Raw genomic sequence first — 22137 nt, 5'->3', positions numbered from 1 at the left:
TCTCCAGGGTGAAGCTGGATAATTTTTACGCCAATTTCTGGGACTGGACGGGAACACTTGTGTCGGACGGCCCTATGAAACTCAAATTCCAGTCATTGTGCCAAGCGAGGCGACCCTCGGGACCTCAGTTTCTCTTTCTGACAGAGGCAGGTTTTGTCCCCCACTTGTTGCTAGACTTCAGGAAGCGGAAATTAACAAATGCAAAGTGCTGGGAAGAGCGAAGCTGCCGGACTAGGGAGAGAACAGAAGGTCTCATCCCTTCCAACCCAGGCTCTCCTAGGTAACCCGGCTGCCGCCCCTCTCCCCAGCCCCGTGGGCGGCGGCTTCTTTAACAGACCCGACCAATCGCACACCCATTTCCGCGGCCGCTCTCGGCGCGCTGGTAGGGGCTGGATTGGCCGGGCCTGGCGCGAGGCCGGCTCCGCCCCCGCCGCCCTCTGGTTGGCGGCGGCGGCCGCGGGCGCGGGGCGGGTCCGCCGGCGGGGCGGGGTGGCCGGTGCCCCGGGGGCGGGCGGGCGGCAGGACGGCGGCCCGAGCCCGAAACGGAGCGGGGTCTGCGGCGGCCGTGAAGCACGGGCGCCGGCGCAGTACAATGAGGCAGCCAGTGGATCCGGGGTGAGCGCTCCCGGGGCCGGGCGGAGCGGTGGAGGGAGCGCCCACCGAGAAGGCCGGGGCTGGGGGCTGCTCCGGCTCCTCAGGGTCCGGGGGCCGGCGGCCGTTGGCGCGGCTGGGCGCGGGGGTCCGGTCCCCCAGGGCCCCGCCCCGCTGTCACGCTCCCGGTTAAGTTGACATGGACGCCTACCAGCGAGGCCCCCGGGCGCACCCTTCTTTCCTCTGGGGGCGGTGTGGGGCGGTCTGGGCTTGACCCCGCCAGAGGTGCCCGCCGGCCAGCCCCCCAGCCTGCCGTCCACGGTCTCCGGGCTCGGCCCCGGTTGGGGAGCACCGTCCACACTCAAACTAAGGGAAAACAGCTTGTGATTTTATGAATGGGGCCCCGGGTTCTGGTCTCCCCCGGCGCACACGTCGCGAAACGCCTGGAAGTCGAGAACCGCAGTTACTTTTAAGCGGATCTTTCAGAGGCTCTCAGCTCCTCGGGTTGTTTTTCGCCAGCTCTTGGAAATCGCGGGTGGCAGTGGGTGGTTCGCGTGCCTTAGACTTGAGACGACGGCGTTCCGAACGCCGGGGGTTTTGGAAGGTTAACAAGTGACATTGGGCTGAGGCCTAACGCCAGGTGCCCTGCCCGGAGCGCGGGGTGTGACGGCGGAGGCTGTGCTGCTGGTGAGCGCAGGAACGAATCGGTGGGATCAGAGATGGGCTGAACAGCTCCCCAGAACGCTCGGCTGACGCGGGAGTCGGTGCAGGGGAGTTTTGCCCTCTTGAAAATGCCTTTTGGAAAACTTAGCCCCTCGGTGGGTTGATGGTTACTGAAACCATCGGTTGTTATGGTTGCAGGGCATCTAATGTAAGGGCAAAGCCTGTCTCCACCCTCGCTCTTCCTCCAAAGCCGTGAAGTACTTTGTCACTACCGTCTTTAAGAGACGCTGCCCATGGAGGGAATCCTTTTTTATTTGGAGGAAAAGCGTGAGCTCCATGAAGGCAAGAGTGCTGCCATATTCATGTTTGAAGTTCTAGGTTGTGACACCTCGACTGCTCTGCGCAGACGTTGAAAAGAACCAGCCTTTCGCATTTTGATGGTTTTCATCAAAGGCTTTAAAGGAGTCCTTTCAGGAGCCTGATGTAAGCTGGGAGAAAAACAATGAGTAACTTTTATATGGAAGCCAATAAGGAAAAACGGAGACCCAAATGGTCCTTGAGCTCTGGAATGGGGAGTGTTTGCAGAGTTTAGATTTTTTTTTTTTTTGACCACCCAGCTAATGAGATCTTAGTTCTGGGACCAGGGATCAAACCAGGGCCCTAGGCAGTGAGCACACAAAGTCTTTACCACTGGACTGCAAGGGAATTCCTGAAAGTCTGGGTTTGTGGATTTAGAGCTGGGTGACACAGTGCAGCTGGTCTCCAGGGAGGTATTGAAAGAGCAAAAGTGCCATTTTTGTCAGCTCTGGTTGTTGTTTAGTCACTAAGTCGGGTTCTACTCTTTGCGGCCCCGTGGACTGTAGCCTGCCAGGCTTCTCTGTCCATGGGGTTTCCCAGGCAAGAATACTGGGGTGGGTTGCTATTTCCTTCTCCAGGTGATCTTCCTGACTCAGGGATCAAACTGCCTGAGTCTCCTGAATTGGCAGGCAGATGCTTTACCATTGAGCCCCTAGGAAAGCCCTATTAGCTCTTACCCAACCCTTAAATCATCACAGCATTCTTTCAGATTCTTCTAAAAGTTGGTGATTGAGCTAAACTTTATGTAAAACAAACAGCCTCCTGAGATGATGAGGGTAGAGTGGGATTTTTGCCATATGGTTTCTTTTTTTCACATGGGCCTCAGGGTTGCGGGTGGTGGAGAGCTGTGGGTGAACTAGACTTGCCTGCTTTTATCCCCAGGAAAGGTGCTATGCCTGAGAGGAAGGAGATTAACAAACCGATTCAGATAATGGTGGTAATTGAGGCAACTGCCTAGTGGCCCAAGGGCTGGACGGAGGAAGGGGAAGAGAGAGTGCAGGGGTTTTGGTGGGACTAAGGGGACCAGGCCTTGTTGGAGGTTTGAAGAGCAAGTAGAAAGTCATCACGTGAGAGGATTGGAGAAACAGCATTGCCGAGTGTATCGTTTGCATATGAGAGATTATGGTTTGGGGATGAGTCTGGAAAAGAAGCGGGAAAGACTTGTTAGTCTTTTAGGTCAGATAAATGTATAGGATGTTTGGGAGTTCTGGTCCCAGTGAAATGACATGTAGTCAAAAAATATTCACTCAACTAATTCTTGTTGAGATTTGGCCATGTGCCAGAAACTTTGAGGCATTCTGGGTACGATGGAGAAAAAAGGCGGGTCAGGAGTTTGTTTCTGCATCCATATGACTCACCTTCCCTCCCAAAGCTCATAACTTATGAGGATTTTCTGAAGCTCATGAAGAAAGAAAGAGGTGAAATGCACAGAATATTACTTATCGTAAGAATGAGTCAGGACAGTGGGGAAATCCTCCTGTAGGTCACTTTTGGTATCAAACTGGATCTTCCAAGACTGCTTTTCTGTGTCAGATTTGGTATCTCTTCATCCTCATATCTGTTGATCAGTGTCTTTTGATGGTGTTGCTGCTGCTGCTGCTAAGTTGATTCAGTCGTGTCCGACTCTGTGCGACCCCACAGACGGTAGCCCACCAGGCTCCCCCGTCCCTGGCAATCTCCAGGCAAGAACACTGGAGTGGGTTGCCATTTCCTTCTCCAATGCATGAAAGTGAAAAGTGAAAGTGAAGTTGCTCAGTCGTGTCTGACCCTTAGTGACCCCATGGACTGCAGCCTACCAGGCTTCTCCGTCCATGGGATTTTCCAGGCAAGAGTACTGGAGTGGGTTGCCATTGCCTTCTCTGTTTGATGGTGTTAAGTTCTTTTTAACCTTTCCCTCTGTCAGTGAGTTTACTCAGAAGTTTGGAAGTCAGGCAGCTGTCCCTGCCCTCCAGGTGCTTCCAGTTCATTTTCTTTGCCTGAGTGGCCCTCAGGGTCAGCTTTCTTCTATCTGATCCTGATTCTCACCAGAGTGTCCCCCTGGGGAATTGCTGAGGTCACCAGAAATTGTTTGTTCTTTAATTCTGTCCCAAAGCGAAAGCTGGTTGGTATAGAAAGAACATTTGCTGAATTCCAGCTCTGCCATTGCTGCTTTCTCTGTGTATATTGGGTTGGCCATAAAGTTCATTCGAGTTTTCCCATAAACCCGAAAAACTTGAACGCACGTTTTGGCCAACCCAATATATCGTCTTTTGTCCTTGAGCAGCCCTCTAAGGGAGACAGATGCTGGTAGCCTCAATGTTGGACTTCCCAGGTGGTGCAGTGGTAAAGAATCCACCTGCCAATGCCAGAGAGATGAGAGATGCAGGTTTGACCCCTGAGTTGGGAAGATCCCCTGAAGTAGAACATGGTAACCTGCTCTGGTATTACCTAGAAAATTCCATGGACAGAGGAGCGTGGCAGGACAGTACATGGGGTCGCAAAGAGATACGACTGAGTGACTGAGTGGGCAGGCGTGTGCAGGCACACACACACACAGAGTCTCAATTTACAGGAGAGGAAAGTGAGAGCAGTTCAGTAGCTTGCCCAGGGCATAAGCTGCTTAGTTGGTGGAACAAGATCTTAGTTCTCTGACCAAGGATTGAACCTAGGCCCTCGGCAGTGAAAGCAGAGTCCTAACCACTGGGCTACCAGGGAATTCCCTGAAACAAGAACTTCAGTCTAGGACTTTGTGATTCCAGATGGATGTTTTCCGTAGTATACCAGTTGCTTTCGCAGAAGAAGACAGGCAGGTTATCCTAGTCTAGCACAGTGCCTTCTTGGACGTGAAAGGTCAGGTTCAGAGAATTGCCACAGTTGATGTGCTCATGGCGGGGCAGGTCTGAGAGCCCTGTGCCCTGCCTCTTTGTCAGGTATGTTTTTGGGTGATTCACATGACTCTTGGGAAATTTGAGTTTACTGCCATGAAAAGGTGACCAGACTTACCAGGTCCATATCCCAGTACTTCTATTTACTAGCTCTGTGACCTTGGGCAAACTGTTTTCTCTGTATACCTCAGTTTCTTTATCTGTAAAATGGAACAGTATTTACATTTCCACAAACGTAAGACAATACACTTTGTCTCATCTTAACATTTCTGAAAAGAAAAGAGAGTGAAAGTGAAGTTGCTCAGTTGTGTCTGACTCTTTGTGACCCCATGGACTGTAGCCTACCAGGCTCCTCCGTCCATGGGATTTTCCAGGCAAGAGTACTGGAGTGGGGTGCTATTTCTTTCTCCAGGGGATCTTCCCGACCCAGGGATCGAACCTGGGTCTCCTGCATTGTAGGCAGATGCTTTCACAGTCTGAGTCACCAGGGAAGCCAAAGTATCTTTTAAATCTATGAGGTGTGACAGTTGCAGTTGGCAGGACTTCCTTTTTTCGTACATAAAATAACGGTGTCCTAGTGGGGTCCTAGGCCAGATGAACCACGCTAGTACATTCTCTGTCGGTAGTTGTGAGGATTACAACGTGAGCCAGGAACATGTACACGTGATGCTGTCGAATGACAGAACGTAAGGTTAACTGGTAGGTGGCTCTGGAGGAAAGCTAGGGAGCGTCTTGTAAGATTTGCCACTCAGAGCCCAGGCAGTAATTCACAATCTGTGGGCTGCAGGAACATTTTCCAGTGTGTGTGGAGCTCTGTCCTTTGGCTGACTCTTGTCCCCGTGAGAAGCATTCACTTCAGGAGCTAACCAGCCATGGACAGACAGCTCCCTGCCTATTCATTAAGTTCTTTGTCAACTTCAAATCCCAAGTTAAAAATAACTAGCCTTATGAGAAGTTTGGAAACCTGGGCTGATGTGAATACTCTTATGTGTGAATTTGAAAGCACCTCAGGGTTTTGTGCAAGATTCCATGTTGCCTCTGGCCAGGCTCCTTGTGATGCTTAATTGCATCGTGTGACGTGTCTGTGCAGCCCCATTCATCAGAGGGGTGCTCGGAGGCAAGTACGGAAACCCTGAATTTCTGAGTGAGGTGCATAGAGCACTGCAGTTGGTATTAAGAGGCCCGCTGGCCGTCCTGGGGGTTCTCCAGCTATTATGTGTGTCTTGGGCACTTCATTCCCCTACTCTGGACCTTGAAGTTCTCTTCAAAGTGAGGACTTGATTTCTTAGTCTCCTCCTCCCGCTCCCTCCAATACAGTGTCATCGATTATGTGAGTTTATGAATTTCAGGATTTGTTTGAAGGGAAAGGACGCCTGAAGTCTCAGGTGGCTGTTTGTGCTAGTGCTTTTGTAATGAGAAACACAGGCAGGTGATGAAACAGTAAGAGTAACTGTCATTCATGGAGACCTGCTGTGTGCCAGGCACAGTCCCCACTCCTCAGCCTCACATCACCCTGTGAATGCTTATGCACAGTCGTGTCTGACTCTTTGTGACCGACTCTTTGTGACCCTATGGACTGTGGCCCCCCAGGCTTCTCTGTCCATGGAATTTCCTAGGCAAGAATACTGGAATGAGTTGCCATTTCCCTACTCCAGGGGGTCTTCCTGACCCAGGGATCAAACCCCAGTCTCATTCGTCTCCACTGGCAGGCAGATTCTTTACCCCTGCGCCATCTGGGAGGCCCTTACGAATAGTAGACCCTAGTATCAATCTCTTTCTAAGATGAGAAAGCTGAAGTTCAGAGTTAAGTAGCGTGTTCAAGATCATGCAGCGAGGACAAGGGCTTATGGCTGGGACTAGAACTCAGGCTTATGTTGCTCCCCATCGTGAGTTCTGTGGTTGTATCGGGTGGACCCTGCCTCATTTTGAAATCTTCTAAGCCACGTGCCCTGGAAGTTTTCTCAGTTCAAAAAGTGAGATTTCCATTTGCTTTGGGGTCATACATTCCCAGCCTCTTACTATGTACTGACCCCAGTTTAAATTCTGAGTTCTCCTTTAGAACATCTGCTGTGTGTTGGGAGAACTTTGTTAAATTTGAAGACGAACCCTATGGGAGCTGCAGAAGACTTAAGTCCTCTTTGGTTTTTCTTTGGTAAACAAAAGCCACAGGCCAGGCCCTGTGAGCATAGATAGGACTGTTGAGAGAAGAATCTGGCCTTTCTGTGAAGAAGCTGCTGGAGTGGCTGACGGGTGGGCTTTGAAACAACCTAGGGACCTTTGTTGGGTTTGCCCAGAAGATTGGTTCTAACGGCTTCCCCTAAAGAGATGATTGGACACACTGAGCCTCTCCCGGGCTTATCCTAACAGTTGAGACCAGGACAGGGCAAGAGGAGCCCTCTTCAACTTGTTTAGGTTTTGAGATTTAAACCCCCCCACCCCCACCCCAGTCCTTGCAGGATTATTCCTGCAAATAACCTTTGAGAATCCCAATATGCATTTCATAAGTTTCATTTCACGTTTGTTACTTAAAGCTGACATAAGCCCGGCTGTTCTCTTTCTCAGTTTTAAGTCCTTTCTTACACTTAAGGTTGTCTTTTAAGCAGTGTTCCTCAAGATGTATGTATCATTTGGGGCTGGAAATACAAAATTAAAAAATCTTACCACTGAAAGGACTGACTGAACAGCGATCATCATTCATTAAACAAGTATCTCTCTGAGTGTCTGCTGGAGCCAAGCATTGTGCTTAGCATTGGAAAGAAATCCAACGGGGAGCGAAACAGATGTGTTCCCTGCTGGCACACAGCACATTATGTAGTCTAGACAGTAAACAAGTCAACTGACGTGTGTGTCATATACATTAAATTGTGAGAAGCTGGAAGTCTCCTTCCTCTGAGGGGGGAAAAAAACAGGCCCTGAGAAAGAATAAAGGGAGGGAGCCAGTGTTAGGAAGGCGCCTCAAGGGAGGGAGTGGCTTGTGGCCGGTGTGGCTGCAGTGAGGAGGGGCCGGGAACATTTCTTGCAAGCCCCTTATAGACTTGCTTATGAAAAGTAGGCACAAAATTAGATGGCCAAAGAATCTGTGGATTTACTGAGAATATCAACTGCATTGAGCAATATATAAGATATATATGAAAGAAGCTTCCCAGGTGGTGCAGTGGTAAAGAATCTGCCTGCCAGTGCAGGAGACACAAGAGACACGGGTTCAATCCCTGGGTCAGGAAGATCCCCTGAAGAAGGAATTGGCAACCCATTCCAGTATTCTTGTCTGGAAAATTCCATGGACAAAGGAGCCTGGGCAGGTTACAGCCCACGGGGGTAACAAAGAGTTGGACACAACTGAGCGTGCGCACACGTGCACACACACATACACACACAGTCACATACACACATGCACACATGGAAAGAATAAGACAGTCTTCACAGTGGCTTGTGAAATCTTGGTCCCTTTCTTCCTCACAAGGAATCACATGGTTATTTTCAACATCCCTGGCAAATAAAATATACACCAACCCCAAACTATGAGACTAACTAAAAAGCACTATTTTTTGGTGTATATTAAGTCCAGATTATAGCTGCTGGTGCTAAGTTGATTCAGTCGTGTCCGACTCTGTGCGACCCCATAGACAGCAGCCCACCAGGCTCCCCCGTCCCTGGCATTCTGCAGGCAAGAACACTGGAGTGGATTGCCATTTCCTTCTCCAATGCATGAAAGTGAAAAGTGAAAGTGAAGTCACTCAGTTGTGTCCGACTCTTAGTGACCCCGTGGACTGCAGCCTACCAGGCTGCTCCATCCATGGGATTTTCCAGGCAAGAGTACTGGAGTGGGGTGCCATCGCCTTCTCCAGATTGTGGCATTCACTTATAAAATCAAGGAGGACACAGCTATATATTGAAAGTCTCTGTCCATTAAACTTTTGTGTATGTTTTAAGGAGAGTTCAAGCCTGCAGAGAACCTCGTAGCAGCACCTCTGTGGAACTCTTTCCGACAGACCCTTCTGCAGTGTTGAGAATGTGCTCCATCTGATATGGTGGCCTCTAGCTGCCTTGATTATCAAACACTTGTAAGGTCGCTAGTGCAACTGAGAAACCGATGTTTTAATCTTAATTTTCAGTTAAATAGCTCCATGTGGCCACATTGATGGTGTCGGAAACCCTGGAGCTACACTGTTCAATCTGTGCGATAGGAAAAATCCTGCAGAAACTAATTTGGACAACAAATGAGAGAGCACAATACTTGTGTAGGTCCCGAACTCAGTATATTTTAGAGAAAAGGAGTTTGATTACGTAGAAGGAAGAATTGCCTCTTGGGGTTCATGGTCTTCCTCTGAGAGCACGGTTTTGGCAGCTCAGTAACCTGAGAGGTTAGATTTGATGCGGGATGTCTTCCAGGGCTCAGATCTTAGGGAAGAAGGAGTGACTCCCTCCAGTGCAAAGCGCTTGTGCTGCTCTTACATCACAGAAGCTTTCTAAGAGGTAGACGGGAATCTGTTGAGTAGCTCATGTGAAGGTTTCAGGTGGTCGAGTGACCTAACTCTTGGTAGCTGCATTCACTGCAGGGGGGTTTAGAGGTTCAGAGGAGACATGCCAAGGGCCTGGGCTCTCTTAGTCACCTTTTTCCTCCCCAGCACATAGTACATGCTCAATAAATATGTTTCAAAAACGGATGACAGCTTTTAAGAATGGATTTAAGAGCAAGTAAGGAGAAGAGCTTTAAATTTGTCTAGAAATTCTGAAAACTAGGTGCCAAAGGAAGTAAGTGTAATACCAGTGAGCTGCAGAGTGTATACAGCCAATATTTGCTGCCGGAGGTAATTGACATTTCTCTTCACTGCAAATGCAAGCTGGCTCTTATCTCGTCCGTTACCAGGTGCTGTTATTTTCATCTCTTAGATATCTCTCTTCAGCTTCACTGCCACCACTCTAGTCCAAGCAACTCTCTTGGTTTTGAAGGCGGCAGCGGCCATCCCCCTGTTCTTCCCACAGCCACTTTCCCTCCGCTCTGATCTCTTCACCCCTTGGCAGCCGGAGTGGTCTCTTTCTCTTAAAAATTCCTAATGTGATCACACCACATCCTCGTTCTCAATCCTAGGAAGGCTTCTTGTTGCTCCCAGGATAAGAGCCACATTCTGAACCTGGTCTGAAAGTCCTGTGTGATTCAGCGCCCCCTGCCCGCCTCTGCTGGGGCCAGGCCTCCCGTCTCAGTTAATTACAGTCCGTGACGCTTCTGTTCCCAGCTGGAAGGGAGCTCAGCCTTTCAGGAACTGAACCACCGGGCATCTGCCTCTTCAGGAAGCAGCTCCGCCTCCTCACCTCGGTCCCTTTTTCTCTCTTGTTCTTTACACCACTTCTCGCTGTTGTTGTGACGTATTCTTTAGGAGACATCTGCTTTCCCACTTCTTCTGGGAGGGCGGGGACCTCATCCATCGTGCTCGCGATTATATACCAGTGCCTCACTCAGCATTTGACCCACTGCATGAGCTTCTTAAATGTTTGCTGGGTGAGTGAATGAATGAGTGAATGAATGTAAGCACATTAGGAACATGCGAGAACGCTCTCTAACACTTGGATTTATTGGAAGGATTGAATAGTTTTTAGAGCAGGATAACCTGAGAAGGGAAATGGCCAGGCTGGGGGCTGAGGTTGGAGGGATAGTCCATGGGAATCTGTGGTTGGAGCTGTCTGGTGGGTTTAGCGTTGCCTTACAGGAGAAACATGTCTTGACCCGTACTTGAAAAGCATTTGCCTGCCAAGTTAGGGGTGGCCCCCCTGTCTGACTTCCTATCCCTGCCCTCGGGAGGCATCACTCTCACTGAGTATATGCTTAGTTGCACTGGGCTCCGATTTAAGAACTGGTTGGAGTCTTCCGTACACAACCCACAGACGGGGATGTGGTAATCCCCCTGTCTTTTAGAGTCGGGATTCTGCCCTGTTATGTTTGTCTCTCTTTCCTCGCTTTCCACCATGGCTCTTACTCCCATCGGCACCCCTGGGCTGTGCCCCACAGGTGGTGGTGCTACTCCAAAGTCATGCCAGGTGGGTCCTAAAAAGAGTTCTTGGCAGTGTGGTCCTCAGTCACCTCTGACTCTGCGACCCCATGGACTGTATGTAGCCCGCCGGGCTCCTCTGTGAGATTTCCCAGGCAAGGATACTGGAGTCGGTTGGATGGGTTGCCATTTCCTCTTCCAGGGGGTCTTCCCGACCTGGGGATCGAACCCTCGTCTCCTGCATTGGCAGACAGATTCTTTATCGCTGAGCCACCTGGGAAGCACTCTCAGCAGGAGTGGGAGGGGATTCTAGTTGTGCCTGGTCCGGAAGACTCGCAGCCGCTGGGAAGAACAGAGGCAGCTGCGTTCAGTCCTGCCCCTGCCGGTGAGGAGACTCCCCCTTCCTGGGCCACTTCTAGCTGAGGGGAGGAGCCTGCGGGTGCTCATCAGACGCTCTTGTCGTGTGGGAGAGACTCATAGGGGAAACCTGGATCTTCACCAGAAACTATGAATTTCTAGCTGGGAAATGGAAGGACTTGGCAGAGATGGTGGTTATATTTCTTCTATGACTTTTGTGAAAGAGAACTGGGATGTTTTCTCAGTTTGATGGGATGTCACTAGCTGGTTTCCTAGGTAATGTGTGTTTTTGTTTTTATTTTTGGAAGGAAGGGACTGGTTCCCTGAACCAGAGCCTCCAATAACCAGAGAGGAGGTATTTCATGAAGACCAGAGTGATATGTCGTCCGGGAGTCTTGCAAGTCTGGTTAAGAAGGCTTTAAGCTGAATATTAAGGGGACAGAAAAGTGTCCAGGAAAATGGCAGAACCAGAGACTATAGAGACCTGTGTGACTGGGTAGCAGTGTGGGTCCAGAAGTGGTGCCCAGGAACTCCCAAGTGGGAACTGGCATCAGCTGGTTGAGAACGCCACTGGTGGAGGGTGAACAGGTGATACCTCCATGCCCTGGAAGCCTGAATAGCTCAGCTGGGTAACTATGATCTGGTGGGAGGGAGGATTAGAATAGAGCCAGGTAGTGTGGGTACACCTGGCTCTGAAAGGAAACCCTCTGCGAGCTTCACTGTGTGCCCTGATCATGGAAGGCTGGCGGGGAGCGTTTGAATGATGATAGAGCAGAGGCCAGGTTATGTCACTGTGGGACTCTGCCTGCCAGACTGAGGAGGCAATGATTTTTTTTTTTTTTTTTTCATAGACAGATTTTAAAACATGCCTCCTGGCAGGTGTAGTGGACCAAGCAGATGTTTGTATAAGGTGAATTCCGTTCAGAGTGGGCCGTGTGGTAGATTCTAACCCTACCTTGCTGATCATTTTACCTCTGAGAGCAGGTAAAGGGAAGTGTGTGTGTGTGTGGGTGTGTGTAGTCCTGCTGGGGCCTAACGGTGACAAATGCGGAAAAGCCGGTTGACAGCGAGGACAGGGGGAAGCCTGCAGACAGCAAGGGGGCCTGTGGCTGCGGCCGGCAGTAGGCAGAGAGCTCGGGGTAGGGGAGGCCGGCTCCACGGCGCCTGCCCTCCACCCTGCAGTCACTGGGCTGAGCATCTCCTACCTCATTTTGTTGCTTCCTTTGGTCAAATTGAGGGACCTGCTCCTCACCTGAGCTGGAAGGGAGGCCATCCGTGTGTCCTCAGCGTCCAGATGTCCGTTAGAAGTGACCTCTGGAACGTTAGCCCAGGGCAGTGACTAGTCTGTGTGGCCTCTGGTCGGTTTCCCGTTCCCGCACCCAGGTTCAGGACAGAAATAGTGGGGTCTCCTAGTACCTGTGCTAGGAAGTCTGAAGGGAGCCGTCCTCAGGGAAGGTGGAGCTGCGGGCTTTGGCTAAGTTCACAGGCAAGACCGAAGTGGAAAATAAGTCAAGAGTAGTGGAAAGCCCGGGGGAGAGGAGTTGCTTTTGTTTTAATTTCCCAGGGTAGGCTAATGTCTGTGGGGAGGTGATGAGTGCTATTCGATCCTGATGGGGTAGGTTATAGTAAAGCAGGGACATTAATTTTTTTTTTTTTTTTAAGGCTAAAACTCCCAACAGAAATGACTATTGATCATGCTCTGAGCCTGAAACCAAACTCATTTGGTCATTTGAGCTTTTGTCTTCAGGCTTGACTGTGATCGAGAGGGGTGTTGGCAGAGGCTTAATAGCCTGCAGTGAAATTTTGTTTCATGAGGTCTGATTTGTGGTACGAAAATCTCATAGAAGGAAAGAAGCACAATTTGAGTTTCTGAATTAGGTGAGAAGAGTCACTTTTGGCAGCACAGGGAACAAGTACAGGGCCCAGGGTTTTCTGAGGCAGATGGTCAAGAGGTTCTTCCAACTATGTAAATTTATGATGCCAGAGTGTTAATCTCACAGATTAAAATGTAAGACATGTTTAAAGTATATACATTTTTGACCCACAGCTAAGAAGAAATCTTCCAGAAACTGCCAACTTAACTGTTTTCTGAAACCTCCCTCTACTGGGGCTTGATGAGAATTTTAATCTTTCTGTGTTATCTGTCAGAGTTGTTGACCTGTTATCTTCAGTTTCCCTTCCCAAAAACGCTGTCCTGCCTCCCCTGGGCTCCTCCCAAGTGTTGCAGTGGGGTCTCCTGGCCTCTCCCTCACCGCTGCGCTGAGTGAGCACAGAGCAGGTGAGCTCTGGTAATTGGTTAGTGTTGAGTGAGAGGGGTGCTCAGGCTCAGGAAGAAAGGAGTATTTTTTTTGGCCACATTTTTCTGTTTTAGGAGTTCTTTTCTACAGGTGAGCAAATTGGTACTTCAGGCATGAATGAGAGGTTTTTGGTTTCTTGTTTTGATAATAGTGCGACAGGGGCAGGTATGTGGTTCAGCCCTGCCGGCCCCTCTTCCTGCCTGTGGTTGTGGGCGTCACATCAGGGTCTCTCAGTGGTGTGATGCTGTTGCTAAGGGAGTGGGCCGGCCAGACAAGTGGGAAGCCTGGAGACTGGCTTTAGAACCCCTCCAATCACCGTGATAATTTCAGGCCAGATTCTCTGAGGCTTGAGAAAGGGCTTGTCAAATAGGTTATCCCCATATTGAGTTAGTGTGGGCTAACTCCAAGGATCCCTTGAGCATTCAGCAGATGACGCCGCTCAGAAGACAGAGGCTGTGCTTGGGGACTGTCACTGGGAGGCCTGGACTCTCTCAGTGAGTGTCAGTCTGCTGTGTATCTCCTAAAGGAAGTCCTTACCCACTTTGCCATTCTTTGTTTAAAGATGGCATTTCAAAACTCTTAAAGCCGGTATTTGAATAGCAATTAAACCTGATAAATTCTTAATTATAAAGTGGTTGAAAGTGACAGTCACTCAGTCCTGCCTGACTCTTTGTGACCCCATGGACTATACAGTCCATGGAATTCTCCAGGCCAGAATACTGGAGTGGATAGCCTTTCCATTCTCCAGAGGATCCTCCCAACCCAGGGATTGAACCCAGGTCTCCCGCATTGCAGGTGGATTCTTTACCAGCTGAGCCACTGGTTAGTTACATTCTTTTTTCCCAGGTTAGTAGTTTATAAGCCAACGTGCCAGTTTTTCTATTTTTCTTTTTTAACTAAAGTATGTTTTGGAATTTTCATTTGTTTTTCTATTTGGGCCTATTTGTGGAGTGTCTAGAAAGTAACCAGCTGTTTTCCCAGTAAGGTCTTGGTTCCAGGAGTAAAAAGTCCTGGTGACGCTTTGGGAGGTGCTAGACCAGTGTTGTCTTCCTAGAGCAGAACCTCAGCCTTCTCGGACGGCCTACAGAGCATGCACCCACCAACCAGAGGGGTGTGGATCAAGACACTACCACCCCCCACTAAAAACAGTGCACTGAGTTCTTTCAGCCAGGGTTTTTAACTTTGGGCTGGGGAAGGGAGAAGTCTTTGTCTTCTCAAAAGTTGAATGTGAAATCTTGTGGGCATTTGTGCCTGTGCGTTTGGCTGCAGTGGCAGTGATGGTGGTGGTAGGCCTGGGTGTTGTTGTTTAGCAGGTTAAGGAAGAACTCCAGCTCTAAAGTTTCTTTATGTTTTGTCTAAAAAGCTCTGAAGCCAGGTTTTTAGAAAGGAGGGACCAATTCAGAGTAGAGGGAGAACCTGGAACAAAGGCTCCAGGGTCCCAGCGGGTGGGAGTCTGTGCGTGCAAGCCTGCTGGCTTCTTCTCACCAGTCATGCCAGGCTAGCCTGGACCCCTGAGATTCTCTTTCCTTACTGCTGGCCTCTTTGCCCTCCTCAAATCCTTAAGATGTCCTTTGTGGGAGAGCACTGGATAAATTTGTTCTCTGAACCAGGTGTCTTATACCAAGATATCTTCTCCTTGGTTTTCCTTAGTCAGTGTCTTTTAATCAGTGCCCCAGTCTCTCCCCTCAACCCCCTAAATTCTCACGGGGCTTCTCTTTTCTTGGGTTCACCTCTTTTATACCACCTTTTCTTCCTTCTGTTTTTATCCTAATGCCTTCTAAGTTAATCTTTTCCCTCTCACGGGGTTTTCTGTTGGGTCTGGTGATTCTTGGTCTGCAGCCAGAAAGGGGGCCCTGAAGTAGAAAGAGAACTGAGACTCTGAGCCTTGCATCTTTGTTTGACCCTGCCCCTTGGGTCTCAGCTTACCATTCCTAGCCTGAAGTCCAGCAATCTCCTCTTGCAGCCTCTAACTGGTCAGGAACCCCCACCTGCCCTCCCTGTCACCGGCTCCCTTCTTTCCTTGTAGACCTCATGTGTGTCCTAGGATGTGAGCTCTGCTTATGAAAGTATGATTCTGTTTTATATTCCTTATTCTAGTTTTGCTAGAGGCAGAAAAGACAGAAGAAGTTGCTCTCAGAAGGACCGTTCTTGGGACTTGCTTGGTGGTCTAGCAGTTGAGACTCTGTGCTTCCACTGCCAGGGGTTTGGCTTGTGTTCGATCCTGGTTGGGGAACTAAGATTTCCCCCATGTCATGCAGTGCAGCCAAAAAATTAAAAAAAAAAAAAAGACCGTTCTTGCAGGGGCGGACCAGTAGATGACAGCACTGGTGACATGAGCGTTGTTATAGCAGAACCCTGTTACATTCACAGTCAAAGGTGATCGTCAGCTACCTCTGGTAGTCTGAGTTTCTTTCCCTCTCTGAATTTCTCTCCCAGAGTTCTGCGGGGTCAGGGATCTGGCGCTGAAAGGGGTCTTGGAGGAAGGTCTTCTTCTCTTGCTACTTCTGAGGATTCGGTAGCTCCCCGGCAGTACACACCTTCGTGTGAAGGTGGGCATGTGATCCAGGAGGCTCTGCTTGGGAAACCGGATCTCTTAATTGATAGAGCCAGCTCCTGTGCTAGTAATGCAAGCTGTTGGTAATTACAAAAAACCTACCGTGAAACTCATCTAAAATTAACGAAGAGTCAGCACTGTGGATTGTAAATACAGAGGAAGTTATGGCCCTGGCTCTGTTTCTCGAAGGTGAATTATTGCTCGCCAGCCCCTAAGTTTTCCTTCTCCCCATTGCACCTGGGACCCGGGTCAGTTTACCTCCCTCCGCCTCTGCCCCATTTTAATGGAAAGCTATCCAGAAAATGGAGTGCATTCCCAAGTCAGCTGTTTGGGATTCTCCATTCCACCTTTCTATGAATGCAGAGAAGTGAAAAGTCTGTTTACTGTTTAAAGAAAACAGTCAAACACGTGGGAAACAAAAACTTGGGAGCGAAAACCAGCCTGATGAACAGAACGTGGCTGCTTTTCCTGACTTCGATTTTTTAAAAAGGAGGATTGTTCAATACTTCATTTTGTGTGTATGTCAGCATGTGAAGCTCTCTAGACTGCCACTTACATATGCCATGATAGATGGCTGAGGCATTTTGAGGTTAAAATCTCTACTCCTTTGGCAACATGTACTTTACAGGCATACCACCCCCCCCCCCCTTGATTTAATAGGCAGGATCTCTGGTCTATGTGACTTGAAAAGAAACTGACTAGTCCATTTAAATAGATTTCAGTTAGGATAATGGCTTTGAGACATCTCACAATGGTACATTTTCTAGACTATTTAAGATAGAATTGTCAAATTATAGCAAATAGAATTAGAAATTATTTTACAATTTTCTCAGCAGATTGTAATTTCCCCTTTGGTGTATCTAAGTCATTCTGGAAATAATAGCATAAAGGTACCTTTTTCTAAAAACTTGATTATTTTCCAAATACAGTGGTACCTTTTGGTTTAGAAGAAATGCTAGAGGGAGATGGTAGTCCAGGAGAACAAGCAGAAAACAGTAATTTTCAGCCTTTCATTGTACCTTTGGTCACATTTTTTGGAATAAAGACCAAAAATTGCCATTTGTGTGAAAGAACATTGGTAACTGGGTACACGTGAAATTACGATGAGATTTTAGAGTAACAAAGTCACTTTGTTCCATGGCTTGTAGAAACAAAGGGTGTGTGATCAGCAGGTCCAGCATCTGGGATTGACGGAAGTGGAGAGTTTATGTAATCTGTAGTGTATTTAAATTTCCATGTTAGAAAAACCTCAGAGAGAGCAAGTTTATTAAAACAAAAATTAAAAAAAAATTTTTTTTTAATGGGAGGGCAAATGTACAAGTATTAATTCTTAATTCTTACAGAATGTTGAAAATTCTTTAATATCTAGGACACAGTATGTTGAGAGGGTCAGAGACCAGTGGAAACGATGACTTTAGGGTTACATTTTGATGTAGAAATGCTCAGTCGAAGATAAAACTTGCCTGGGAGGAAAGTTTCTATGGAGATGTGTCCTGTATCTTGAGTGATGTACTGAAGCATTGAAGACTCAACATTAATTTTGATATTGCTTAGGAAGGTGGATAAAATAATGTGTTTCTGAGTTAAAAAAAAAAAAAAGAAAAAAAGAAACCCCAGTAAGTTATTATGACGTGTTACCAGCTTGCAATGGAAAATGTCAACATCGAGGAGTCTAAAGCAAACTCAGGAATCAGCATCCTAAGTGCAGACCTCACTGACTCACCATCTTGATTTCAGGGGCTGTCATAGCTGTGAGGTCCAGCACCCTGTCATTGGGATCCCCAGGAATGTGGGGGAATCTGCACCACAAAAGTATGGTAGCTAGTACTGCCATTCCTAGTATACTTCCTGGGAAAAAGTGTTTGACTCCAGGCAGGTCCTAACTTGTTAGAAACCGGCAGCGGCTCTGAGAAGCTTTGCATGCTTACTTAATTGTGTCTGACTCCTTGCAACCTCATGGACTGTAACCCAACAGGCTCCTCTGTCCATGGGATTTCCCAGGCAAGAATACTGGAGTGGGTTGCCATTTCCTTCTCCAGGGGATCTTCCCAACCCAGGGATTGAACCTACATCTCTTGAGTCTCCTGCACTGCAGGTAGATTCTATACAGCTGAGCCATCAGGAAAACTCGTTTCCCAAAGTAACCCAAAGGAAAAAGTTCTGCTGCCCTTTAAGTGGTACTTTAACTGTTTTTAGGCCATGCACTTTTGAGTCTCTGAACCCCATGAGATCTCTCTAGAAAACCACACATGTACACACAGATCAATTTTGCAAGTAGACAAAAAAAACCCTTGATTTACAACAAGAGGCAAGTTTTTGGAGAGAATTTTAGAAGGGAGTTTGCTGCTGTTACACCGTTTTTCATTGGAGAGTTCAGGCTGTGGCTTGAAAATGTACCTTGTGGGTTGTTGGACAGTACGTTTGAGCAGGGCTGGAAGCTGCAGCCAGGCCTCATTCTGAGAAAGCCATGTGACCCAAGAGTAGTGCTTCTGGAAAGTGCAGCTCCCCTCCCCTGCAGAGCTGGGCCCAGTTCCCCATTAGGGACTTTGGGGAGAAGGTTCTTTTTGTCTAAGGGCAAATTATGTAGAAAAGCAGTACCGACTCTGCATTTATTTCCCTAGTTATCTATGTGTGTTTTCCCTTAGAGTGGAAAGACAGATACAGCCTTTGACCCAGTGGGTTTTTAATTTGCTAGGTAAATCGCTTGTTATATTAGTTTTAAAGGAGGCATTGCCTGTTTTATTATGGCACAACATGACTTCAGAGTTCTCCCATTTGAGAATATATGTGTTTAAGAAAGTGCCTTGAGAAAACTGCATTTGTTGCATTTGTGTCCTGGCTTTAGATCATCTGTTGCGCATTCCACCAGCCTTCCTGTATGAGGCAAGCTGGGGGTCAGGTGCTTCTGACCCAAGGGCAGACCCTGGAGCCTCAGGTCTGGAGTCCTGTTGTTAGCAGTACTTCTTTAATTTCCACTTCTGACCCTTCCTGCCACCTCAGTGGATGGTGACTTGCAGAGGAGCCTTTATTTATGCCATTGAGGTCTAAGAACTCAGCACCACTCAAGAATATTCCCCCTTGTCCTGAAGGATCCTCAACTTTGACACAGCATCCAGGCCTGTATAGTCAACAGTATGGTTTTTCCAGTAGTTATGTACAGATGTGAGAGTTGGATCACAAAGAAGGCTGAGTGCCAAAGAATTGATGCTTTCAAACTGTGGTGCTAGAGAAGACTCTTGAGAGTCCCTTGGATGGCAAGGAGATCAAATCAGTCAATCCCAAAGGAAATCAGCCTTGAATATACATTGGAAGGACTGATGCTGAAGCTCCAATACTTTGGCTACCTAATGCGAAGAGCTGAGTCATTGGAAAAGACCCTGACACTGGGAAAGACTGAGGGCAAGGAGAAGGGGGCAGCAGAGGATGAGGTGGTTAGATAGTATCATCAACTCAATGGACATGAATTTGAGCAAACTCCAAGAGGTAGAGAGGGACAGAGGAGCTTGGCGTGCTGCAGTTCATGGGGTCGTAAAGAGTTGGATCCAACTTAGTGGCTGAACAACAACCAGGTTTCCTAAAAGAAATGCATTTTCTGAGCAGAAACAATGTGCAGAGTGGTCCTGTGAGAGGGACCATGCCCCCAGTCCTTAGTCAGGAAGGCTTGTGTTCCTGGGAAGGGTATTACTGAGTAAAGAGGATCTGGGTTTTAAATTAGATCTCACTTGTTCATAACAACAGTTATGTTATATTCAGGAGCTAAAACCTGATGCCCAGTTTCTAAAAATATACTCAACTGTAAATGACAGGTTTATCTTCTCTATGGTATGGAATTTTCTGAAAAGGACAGAAACAAGTTACTTAGGTATTATATATAGTGTTCATGCGTTCATTCAACCAGTAAATATTTTAAGTGTCTGCTCTGTACAAAACTGGGGTCACAGCAGCAAACAAACTACGTTTCTGCCTACATAGAGACGTATTCTGTGAGGGGAAGAAGTAAGTAGCCACATAGCATAGTGCTCTGAAAAATAAAGAGGATAAAGGGATGGGGAGACGTTCTTGGAGAGGGTAGTCAAGAAGGTCTTTCTGAGGAGGAAGCATTTGAGATGAGTCCTGCCATTATTTTTACTGCCACGAATTTGGGGGAGTAACAGTTGTCTTTGAGGCCGTGGAATTCACTGAGGCTTTTCTGTAGAGACTGTGATTACTTTGAAGGACCTTTTGAAGAGTCGGGACTTTGGCGTCAGTGGCCTTTTGAGGGAGTGATCTGGCTTATCTGGTTTGGTGCCCTCTTTTCCTTACTGTCAGTTTTCTTGCGGCAGGAACAGGAGAGATGAAGTTGCTGCTGACGTCTTGGCCGAGGTTCAAAGCAGACTGAGCGTCTCCCTGCTTGCTGTCCAGTTGGCTTGGAGCTCTGCCCCTGTACCTGGCTTTCTGATGTTATCTGTGCCCAGCAGTCTTTAAAATGTGTGAACCCGTTTGTTAATTTTTGCTTTTGTTGCCTTTTGTCTAAGGAGATGTATCTAAAAGAATAATATCAAAGAGTGTGTTGCCTTTTTTTCTTCTAGAAGTTTTATGATTTTAGGTCTTACATTAGTCTTTAATCCATTTGAAGCTTATTTTTATATTTGGTATAAGAAAATGGTCCAGTTTCATTCTTCTGCATGTAGCTGGCCAGATTTCCTAACATCATTTGTTGAAGAGGCTGTCTGTTTTCCCCATTGTATATTCTTGCCTCCTTTGTTGTTCATTAATTGACCATATAAGTGTTAGTTTCTTGCTGAGCTCTTTGTTCGGTTCCGTTGATTCGTGTGTGTGTGTTTGTGTCGGTGCCCTACCATTTTGACTGTCACAGTTTTGTAGCACAGTTTGAAATCAGGGGATGCCGCACATCCAGCTTTGTTCTGCTTTCTCAAGATTGCTTCGGGTATTTGGGATCTTTTGTGTTTCCATATGAATTTTAGGATTATTTGTTCTAGTTCTGTGAAAAAATGTCATTGGTATTTTGATAGGGATTGCATGAAATCTACAGATTTTGCACAGTAAAGGAAGCCATCAACAAAATGAAAAGGCAGCCTACTGAATGGGAGGACATATTTGTAATCGATACACACACACACACACAGGAATACTACTCAACCATAAAAAAGAGTGAAACCTTGACATTTGCAACAGCATAAATGGATCTAGAGTGTTCTATGCTGAGTGAGATGAGTCAGAGAAAGACGAATACCATATGATCTCACCTTTACGTGGAATCTAAGAAGTCAAACAAAACAAAACAGAAACAGATACAGAGAATAAACTAACTGGTGGTTCCCAGAGGAGAAAGGAGTATGTGATGGGCAAAACAGGAGACAAGGATTAAGTGGTACAGACTTTCAGTTAAAAAATAAATTAAGTCATGGGGATGTAATACACAACATAAGGAATATAGTCAATAATATCGTAATTATTTCTTATGGTGATAAAAGGTTACTAGACTTATCATGGCTGTCATCTCATAAAGTGCTTAAATGTCTAATCATTGCCATATACCTGAAACTAACATAGTATTGTGTCAACTATACTAAAAAAAAGAAAAATTAGGAAATTTTAAAAATAAATAAAAAGTAAAAATAAAATGTATGAACTGACTTCTTCACCTGTCACTTCAGGAGGTCTAACCACCTGATTGCTTTCTTTAGGATGTTCACCACACCATATGACCTGAGCTGGCCCTTAGTCCCAGACACAGGGGGCCTGGTTATAGGGTGAAATATGGCAGCTGTTGGCCTAAGGCTGTTTTTTCGTGGTATCATTTTTAAGCATTGAATCACAAAATTATGAAACAATTTTTTAGGAAGCAGTGAACTATGGACGGAGGTTCATGACATTGTACAGGAGACAGGGATCAAGACCATCCCCATGGAAAAGAAATGCAAAAAAGCAAAATGGCTGTCTGGGAAGGCCTTACAAATAGCTGGGAAAAGAAGAGAAGTGAAAAGCAAAGGAGAAAAGGAAAGATATAAGCATCTGAATGCAGAGTTCCAAAGAATAGCAAGAAGAGATAAGAAAGCCTTCCTCAGCAATCAATGCAAAGAAATAGAGGAAAACAACAGAATAGGAAAGACTAGAGATCTCTTCAAGAAAATTAGAGCTACCAAGGGAATATTTCACGCAAAGATGGGCTCGATAAAGGAGAGAAATGGTATGAACCTAACAGAAGCAGAAGATATTAAGAAGAGGTGGCAAGAATACACAGAAGAACTGTACAAAAAAAGATCTTCATGACCAAGATAATCACAATGGTGTAATCACTCACCTAGAGCCAGACATCCTGGAATGTGAAGTCAAGTGGGCCTTAGAAAGCATCACTACAAACAAAGCTAGTGGAGGTGATGGAATTCCAGTTGAGCTATTTCAAATCCTGAAAGATGATGCTATTAAAGTGCTGCACTCAATATGCCAGCAAATTTGGAAAACTCAGC

At 47.1% G+C, this 22137-nt stretch overlaps 1 protein-coding gene across 1 annotated transcript in view; it reads left to right on the top strand.

Annotated features, from left to right (window-relative positions):
- Positions 1-509: 509 nt before the first annotated feature.
- Positions 510-22137, top strand: part of TEX2 (testis expressed 2) — a 110693-nt gene continuing 89065 nt past the window's right edge. Inside the window, exon 1 of the mRNA XM_068976833.1 lies at positions 510-615. The gene's annotated coding sequence lies outside the window, so the exon portion shown is untranslated. The remainder of the gene's footprint in view (positions 616-22137) is intronic.

This window comes from Capricornis sumatraensis, chromosome 8, assembly GCF_032405125.1.
Source record: "Capricornis sumatraensis isolate serow.1 chromosome 8, serow.2, whole genome shotgun sequence".
In the NCBI taxonomy this organism is placed as follows: Eukaryota; Metazoa; Chordata; class Mammalia; order Artiodactyla; family Bovidae; genus Capricornis; species Capricornis sumatraensis.
Note: the sequence above shows the minus strand (reverse complement) of the source record. Positions and strands in the feature narration are given on the sequence as shown.